At 42.1% G+C, this 8,662-nt stretch overlaps 1 protein-coding gene and 1 pseudogene across 2 annotated transcripts in view; both read left to right on the forward strand.

The window, feature by feature from the left end:
* Window positions 1-8,662, forward strand: part of DPY19L4 (dpy-19 like 4) — a 71,768-nt gene that overhangs the window by 21,914 nt on the left and 41,192 nt on the right. The gene's annotated exons all lie outside the window — the stretch shown is intronic.
* LOC108310913 lies at window positions 6,388-8,492 on the forward strand (annotated as a pseudogene).

The following is an 8,662-nucleotide window of genomic DNA, read 5'->3' on the forward strand; positions in this document are numbered from 1 at the left end:
GCCTCCCAAAGTGCTGGGATTACAGGCTTGAGCCACCGCGCCCGGCTATTTCTTTCTTTTTTAGAGACAAAGTCAGCAGGTTCTTGCAGCTGTAACACACCTGTACAGCTGGGTGCTGTGAATGACTCAGTTCTCATTATTTTGACTCTGTTTAGTCTACTACAAACAATATATATATATATTTTTTACGATAGTTATCAGAAAACTGTTTTTTGTTGTTGTTGTTTTGGTTTTTTTGAGACAGGGTCTTACTCCATCACCCAGGCTGAAGTGCAATGGTGTGATCATAGCTCACTGCAGCCTCAACCTCCGTAGCCTCAGGTGATCCTCCTACCTCAGCATCCCTAGTAGCTGGGACCACAAGTGTACATCACCACATCCTGTTAATTTTTGTTTTGTCTTTTAGTAAAGGTGGGGTCTTGAACTCCTGGGCTCAAGCCATCTGCCTGCGTTAGCCTCCCAAAGTGTTGGGATTACAGGCATGAGCCACTGTACCTGGGTAACTGTTTTGTTTTTATTTGGCAATGTATCATTTATTATTAAGACTATGTAGCCAGGTGTGGTGGCGGGTGCCTGTAATCCCAGTTACTTGGGAGGCTGAGGCAGCAGAATTGCTTGCACCTGGGAGAAGGAGGTTGCAGTGAGCCAAGATCACACCAGTGCACTCCAGCCTGGGCAACAGAGCAAGACTGTCTTAAAAAAAAAAAAGAGAGAAAGAAAGAAATAGACAATGTTTCTTTTTCTGATTATGCCAAACCAATTAAAGTGGTACCACACAAAATTGAGCCCTGAAGTCCTCCTTCGGCAGTAGTGAGTTCCATGGGGGTCATCTATGTGATGCATAATGTTTATAAAATGATGTTTCTAAACATCATTAAAATGAAAACACGAAATTAAAAGAAAAGTTGCAGATCTCTGTGAATGTGTCAGCAGGTCTGTTGACTCCAAAATTGATCTAATTACACTTTGGAACTGTTAGTTTGTGCTACAGTCTGCTAGACTCAGCCACTGCAGGAAAAAAAGTGGGTCTCATTTGATTTGGTCACCTCCCACTGTTAGCCTTCTGGTTCTCACTCCAACCAAGCATAGTGAGGGGAAGAGAGTGAGCAGCAAAGGTATTGAGGGAGGTGGTAAAGGAGAGGCTTGTCCAGGATGTCACTTGTGGGTGTAGGGAATGGCTGGCAGAGCTCCTACTCAGTTTGTGTGACAGACACTGGAGGATTCTTCCATCTGTATTCTAGACACCTACCTTGTGTTTCTGGCGCAGAATTGAAAAAATTTGACTGCATTAATATATGGGTTGGATAGGGGTGGTAGGTAAACCTTTGGGAAGGAACTACCAAGTTCAGCTTCCTGGTCCTGGGCTAATGGAGTGGTTATTGGGGTCCTTCTGCCCCACCACCTACCATATGATATATGGATTTCTTATTGGTCTTTTAGAAAGTTAACTTTCAAAAAAATTTTAGGGATAATGTTATATGAAAATAGGTGATCTTGGCCGGGTGTGGTGGCTCACGCCTGTAATCCCAGCACTTTGGGAGGCCGAGGTGGGTGGATCACCTGAGATCAAGAGTTCAAGACCAGCCTGGACATCATGGTGAAACTCCATCTTAGAAATAAATAAATAAAATAAAATAAAATAAAATAAAATAAAATAAACAAAATAGGTGATCTTTAGTACAGGGATTCCCAACTCCCAGGCCACAGACCAGTACCTATCAGTAGCCTGTTAGGAACCTGGCCTCACAGCAGGAGGTAGGTAGTGGCAGCAGTGGTGAAGATGGCGATGACTGAAGCTTTATCTGTATTTACTGCCACTCCCCATTGCTTGCATTACTGCCTGAGCTCTGCCTTTTGTCAGATCAGTGGAGGCTTAGTTTCTCATAGGAGCACAAACCCTATTGTGAACTGCGCATATGAGGGATCTAGGTTGTGTGCTCCTTATGAGAATCTAACGCCTGATGATCTGAGGTGGAACAGTTTCATCCCCAAACCATCTTCCCCAACCCTTCTGTATTAGTATTAGTCTGTTTTCACACTGCTGATAAAGAAATGCCCAAGACTGGGAAATTTACAAAAGAAAGAGATTTAATGGACTTAGTTCCATGTGGCTGGGAGGCCTTACAGTCTTGGAAGAGGTGAAAAAAGTGGGTCTCATTTGATTTGCTCACATGGTGGCAGACAAAAGAGGAGAGTTCGTGCAGAGAAACTCCTCTTTATAAAACCATCAGATCTTGTAAGACTTATTCACTATCACGAGAATAGCACAGGAAAGACCTGTTCCCATGATGCAATTACCTCCTACCGGCTCCCTCCCACAACACTTGGGAATTGTGGGAGCTACATTCAAGATGGTATTTGGGGAGGAACACAGCCAAAGCATATCACCCCTCATCCATGGCTTGTCTTCCACAAAACCAGTCCCTGGTGCCAAAAAGGTTGGGGGCTGCTGCTTTAGAAGGCATGTTCATTAAATGGTATTGGGACAACCAAATCTGGAAAGTAAAAGGCCATCATGGTGAAACCCCATCTTAGAAAAAATAAATAAATAAAATTAAATTTAAAAAAACCAAAATAGGTGATCTTTAGAACAGGGATTCCCAACTCCCAGGGGAAGTTGGGAATCCTCATTGCACACATATTAAGATAAATTTCAGATGAATTAATGAGCTTAAACAATGAAATCAATAATTACTATATAAAAATATTGTTCCCTGTCTGTTTGTTTTTGACAGAGTCTTGCTCTCACCCAGGCTGTAATTCAGTGGTGCAGTCTCAGCTCACTGCAACCTCCACCTCCTGGGTTCAAGTGATTCTCGTGCCTGCAGGCATGCACCACCACAGCCAGCTAATTTTTGTATTTTTAGCTGAGATGAGGTTTCATCATGTTGGCCAGATTGTCTTGAACTCCTGGCCTCAAGTGATCCACGTGCCTTGGCCTCCAAAAGTGCTGGGATTACAGGCATGCGCCACTGTGCCTGGCCTGATTCATATTTTAAAAATTATTTGTAATAGACAAAGTTGGCAACAACATAAGTGTGTATCAGTAGGAAATTAGTTAGATTATAATTTACATGATGGTGTGTCATGATCATTAAATGTTCTTGAAGTATGTTTATTGACATGTATGTCTTGGATAGATGTTCATAATATATTGGTAAGTAAAAAACAGTTTGTTAGAGAATTAGAAAAGAGCTAAGATTAATTATAATACTGAATGTTTACTAGGTTCTAGGCACTGCTAACTTCCTTGCAGCTTTTGTTTCATTTGATTCTCACATGTGATCCTGTTTTTGCTTATATGTGTGTGTGTGTGTGTGTGTGTGTGTGTGTGTGTGTGTGTGTATGCAAACCTATCTTCTTTGAATGTATACGTGAATAAGTATACTGCCAAACTGTTTTTTAAAGTGGTTGTACCATTTCACTTTTCTATCAGAATTGTGTGAGAGTTCCATGTGGTCTATATTATTGTATTTTGATTACTGATATTGAGTACCTTTTCATGTGTTTATTGGTCATTCATGTATTCTGTGAAATGTCTAAGTATTTTGCCCTAAAGCTTAGATTTATCTTTTGTTTATTTGTCAGAGTTCTTTATTATTCTAGATAATAGTCTTTTGTCTGATATGTGTCCTGTGAATATTTTTTTGTAGGCTATGGCTTGCTGTTTCTTTTAAGGTTGGTACTTCTAGTATCCTGTCCAAGAAATCTTTTTTTCTTTTCTGGGTTTTTTTTTTCTTTTTTTAGAAAGGCTAGAGTACAGTAGTGTGGTCATGGCTCACTGTAGTCTTTACCTCCCATTCTCAAGGGATCCTGTCACCCAGCCTTCCAAGTAGCTGGGACTACAGGCATGTGCCACCATGCCTGGCTAATTTTTCTATTTTTTGTGGAGGTATGTTCTCACTATGTTGCCTAGGCTGGTCTCAAACTCTTGGGCTCAAGCGATCCTTCCACCCCAGCCTCCCAAAATGCTAGGATTACAGGTACGAGTCAGCCCTCATCCCCAGCCTCAAGAAGACTTTCTTTGCTGGAAAAATATTGTAATGTTTTCCTATGTTTTCATCAATAAACTTTATGGTTTTGGCTTTTAGATTTAGGTATATGATCTATTTTAATTTTTATGTATGATGTGAGATAATGGTTGAGATTCTTTTCTTTTTCATGTACATGTCCAGTTGTTACAGCATTATTTTAAAAAAACTTTTCCTTTTTTTTTTTTTGAGACAGAGTTTAGCTCTTGTTGCCCAGGCTGGAGTGCAGTGGCACGATCTCAGCTCACTGCAACTTCCACACCCCAGGTTCAATTTATTCTCCTGCCTCAGCCTCCCATGTAGCTGGGACTACAGGTGCGCACCACCATGCCCAGCCAATTATTCTATTTTTTTTAGTAGAGACAGGGTTTCACCATGTTGGCCAGGATGGTCTCAATCTCTTGACCTCATAATCAGCCCTCCTCGGCCTCCCAAAGTGCTGGGATTACAGGCGTGAGCCACTGTGCCTGGCAAGACTTTCTTTTTACTAGTGTTTTGACTTAGCACTTCGAGTAAAAATAAGCTAGCTATATATATGTGTGGGTTTATTTCTAGACTGGTCTTTTTGTCCTATTAATTTGTATATTCTAACTCCAATACCATACTTTATTGATAATTATTGCTTTTTTGTAAGTCAAAATTAGATTGTTTAAGCCTCTAAATGTGTTCTTCTTTGTCCACATTATTTTGGCTATTGTAGAGCCTTAGTTCCTCCACATAAATTTTAGAATCAGCTTTTAAATTTCCTTTTTAAAAGCTTGCTCAGATTTTGATAAAGACGTCATGAAATAAATTAAACTGGGGAGAATGGACATGTTAACAATATTGAGTCTTCCATTCTGTGGTATATAACACATGATGTATCTGACATATCACTTCATGTATTTAGGATTTCTTTCTCTCAGCATTTTGGTAGCTTTTTTTTTTTCTTTTTCTTTTTTTCTTTTGAGACAAAGGTCTCTCTCTGTCACCCAGGCTGGAGTGGGACTGCAATGGATAACCTTGGCTCACTGCAGCCTCGACCTGGGTTCAAGCCATCCTCCCACTCACCCTCCTATGTAGCTGGGACCATGGGAACCACCATGCCCGGCTAATTTTCATATTTTTGGTAGTGACAGGGTTTTGCCATGTTGACCAGCTGATCTGAACTCCTGGACTCAAGCAATTTGCCCACCTAGGACTTCCAAAGTGTTAGGATTATAGGTGTAAGCCATTGCACCCAGCCCAAGTTTGTCGTTTTTAGTGTAGAGATCTTACTCATCTTTTAAAAGATTTATTCATAGAAATTTCATCTTTTTGATGTTGTTATAAATGGTAATTTTAATATTTATTGATAGTTTATAGAAAAACAATTGATTGGTGTATATTAACCTTGTATCCCACAGTTGGCCAGGTGCAGTGGCTCATGCTTGTAATCCCAGCACTTTGGGAGGCCAAGGTGGGTAGATCAGCTGAGGTCAGGAATTCAAGACTAGCCTGACCAACATGGTGAAACCCTGTCTCTACTAAAAATACAAAATTAGCTGGGTGTGGTGGTGCATGCCTGTAATGTCAGCTACTCAGGAGGCCAAGGCAGGAGAACCACTTGAACCAGGAGGCAAAGGTTGCAGTGAGCCGAGATTGTGCAGTTGCACTCCATCCTGGGCAATAAGAGTGAAGCTCTGTCTCAGAAGAACAAAAACAGGCAAGGTGTGGTAGCTCATGTCTCTAATCCCAGCACTTTGCGAGGCCAAGGCAGGCAGATCATCAGATCAGGAAATCGAGACTATCCTGGCTAACATGGTGAAACCTCATCTCTGCTAAAAATACAAAAAATTAGCTGGGCATGGTTGCACATGCCTATGGTCCCAGCTACTCCAGAGGCTGCTGAGGCAGGAGAATCACTTGAACCAGGGTGTTGGAAATTGCAATGAGCCGAGATCATGCCACTGTACTCCAGCCTGGACAACAGAGCAAGACTCTGTCTTAAAAGAAACCTTGTAGCCCACAGCCTCGCTAAAATTCATTTATTAGTTTTTTTTTTAAGATTCTTTTGGGGGCCGGGCGCGGTGGCTCAAGCCTGTAATCCCAGCACTGTGGGAGGCCGAGGCGGGTGGATCACAAGGCCAAGAGATCGAGACCATCCTGGTCAACATGGTGAAACCCCGCCTCTACTAAAAATACAAAACATTAGCTGGGCATGGTGGCGTGTGCCTGTAATCCCAGCGACTCAGGAGGCTGGGGCAGGAGAATTGCCTGAACCCAGGAGGCGGAGGTTGCGGTGAGCCGAGATCGAGCCATTGCACTCCAGCCTGGGTAACAAGAGCGAAACTCTGTCTCAAAAAAAAAAAAAGATTCTTTTGGGTTTCCTGTGTACACATATCTTCTGCAAAAAAACAAGTTTTACTTTCCTTTTCAATTTGATTCCTTGTGTTTCTTTTCCTCATCATACTGTACTGGCTAAGCTATGGCAGAAGATTTAACAATGTTGGCCTCTGAATGGATGAGATTATAGGTGTTGTAAGTTTTTTCTTCTTTTTGTTTATATATATTTTCTAATATTTCTTTAACAAACACTGCTTTTGTAAAAAAATATTTTGCAAAAAACTATAAGTATGAAGAAAGGAGAACATACAAAATACATTTAAGTTTAAAAAGCAGAATATAAATCCATTGAAGAGTTTTGATTCTGTAAAATATCCTCTCAGCATCTCCACCCAACCAGCAGAAAACCGGTCTCTGAGGTTCCACTAAAATATGGAACTTGATTTTGGACACTTTGACAAAAGAGAAAAGACATCCAGGAACATGTGAGGCTCCCAGATGATTGGGTTGCCTAGCCCCACTCAGAGCGCCCACTGTAGCTTCTATCGAAGCAGAACCTTGCAGGCACTGAGTAATGAGAAGAAAGCCAAGAAGGTACGTTTTTACCTCAATGGGGACCGCTACCTCAAGGGGATTGTGTATGCTGTGTCCTCTGACCGTTTCGCAGCTTCGACGCCTTGCTGGCTGACCTGACACGGTCTCTGTCTGACAACATCAACCTGTCTCAGGTAGTGCGTTACATTTACACCATTGATGGATCCAGGAAGATCGGAAGCATGGATGAACTGGAGGAAGGAGAAAGCTATGTCTGTTCCTCAGACAACTTCTTTAAAACAGTGAAGTACACCAAGAATGTCAATCCCAACTGGTCTGTCAACCTAAAAACATCTGCCAATATGAAAGCCCCCCAGTCCTTGGCAGCAACAGTGCTTAGGCCAGGGAGAACAAGGACTTTGTGCTCCCCAAGCTGGTTACCATCATCCACAGTGGGGTGAAGCCTCGGAAGGCTGTGCATGTGCTTCTGAACAAGAAAACAGCCCACTCTTTTGAGCAAGTCCTCACTGATATCACAGAAGCCATCAAGCTGGAGACAGGGGTTGTCAAAAAACTCTATACTCTGGATGGAAAACAGGTAACTTGTCTCCATGATTTCTTTGGTGATGATGATGTGTTTATTGCCTGTGGTCCTGAAAAATTTCGCTATGCTCAGGATGACTTTTCTCTGGATGAAAATGAATGCTGCGTCATGAAGGGAAACCCATCAGCTACAGCTGGCCCAAAGGCATCCCCAACACCTCAGAAGAGTTCAGCCAAGAGCCCTGGTCCTATGTGCCGAAGCAAGTCTCCAGCTGACTCAGGACCTGTACCTGCCTCTGTCCTTGGATGACTCGGACTTGCTTGGCGATTCCACGTAAAGGAGCGGAGAGCTCTCAGAGTCCAGAGTACAAATCCAAGCCTATCATTATAGTAGGGTACTTCTGCTCAAGTGTCCAACAGGGCTATTGGTGCTTTCAAGTTTTTATTTTGTTGTTGTTGTTATTTTGAAAAACACACTGTAACATGTTGGGTTTATTTTCCTGTGATTTCTCCTCTGGGCCACTGATCTAGTTACCAGTTATGAGAGATAGATTGATTACCATCCTTTGGGGCAGCCTTCCAGAAATGCAAAATGTGCTAGTCCATGACCTTTCAATGGAAAGCTTAGGTGCCTGCGTTATTTTTGCCCTGTCTCATTTTGCCCATACGGTCTTCCTCCTGTAGAGGGCTGTTTACATATACAACACTTAAAATGTTTGTGTGGGAATAAAAGCTCATTAGCAGATCCAAGAATGACAAACACAAGTGCCCCTTTTCTCTGGATCTCAAGAATGGTGGAGGACCATGGAATGACAGCAAGGCAACTCCCCAGCCTCACTCTTCACTTCTGATTGAGGCCTGGGTTTGTTGTCCAGCACCAATTCTGGCTGTCAGTGGGGAGAAATACCAGCAACTTAAAATTGTGACATCAGATGCTTAGGATCCTGGTGCTGGGTTAACTAAAAGAGAATAGGCAGAATTGGAAAATACTGCAGACATTTCAGAAGAGTTTATAAAGCACAGTGAATTCCTGGTCAATCTCCCCACTGAGGCAATTTGGAATCAATCAACAATTGATAAGAGTTTGGAGTAAGGGATTTCATATACCTGATTCCTCTAGGAGGCTGTCTAACATACCACATGATTACATGAACTGTATGGTATCCATCTATCTCTGTTCTATTGAATGCCTTGTTAACAGCCAACACTGAAAACACTGTGAGAATTTGTTTTCAGGTCTGACACCTTTC

Source organism: Cebus imitator, unplaced genomic scaffold, assembly GCF_001604975.1.
Source record: "Cebus imitator isolate Cc_AM_T3 unplaced genomic scaffold, Cebus_imitator-1.0 Scaffold109, whole genome shotgun sequence".
Taxonomy (NCBI): Eukaryota; Metazoa; Chordata; class Mammalia; order Primates; family Cebidae; genus Cebus; species Cebus imitator.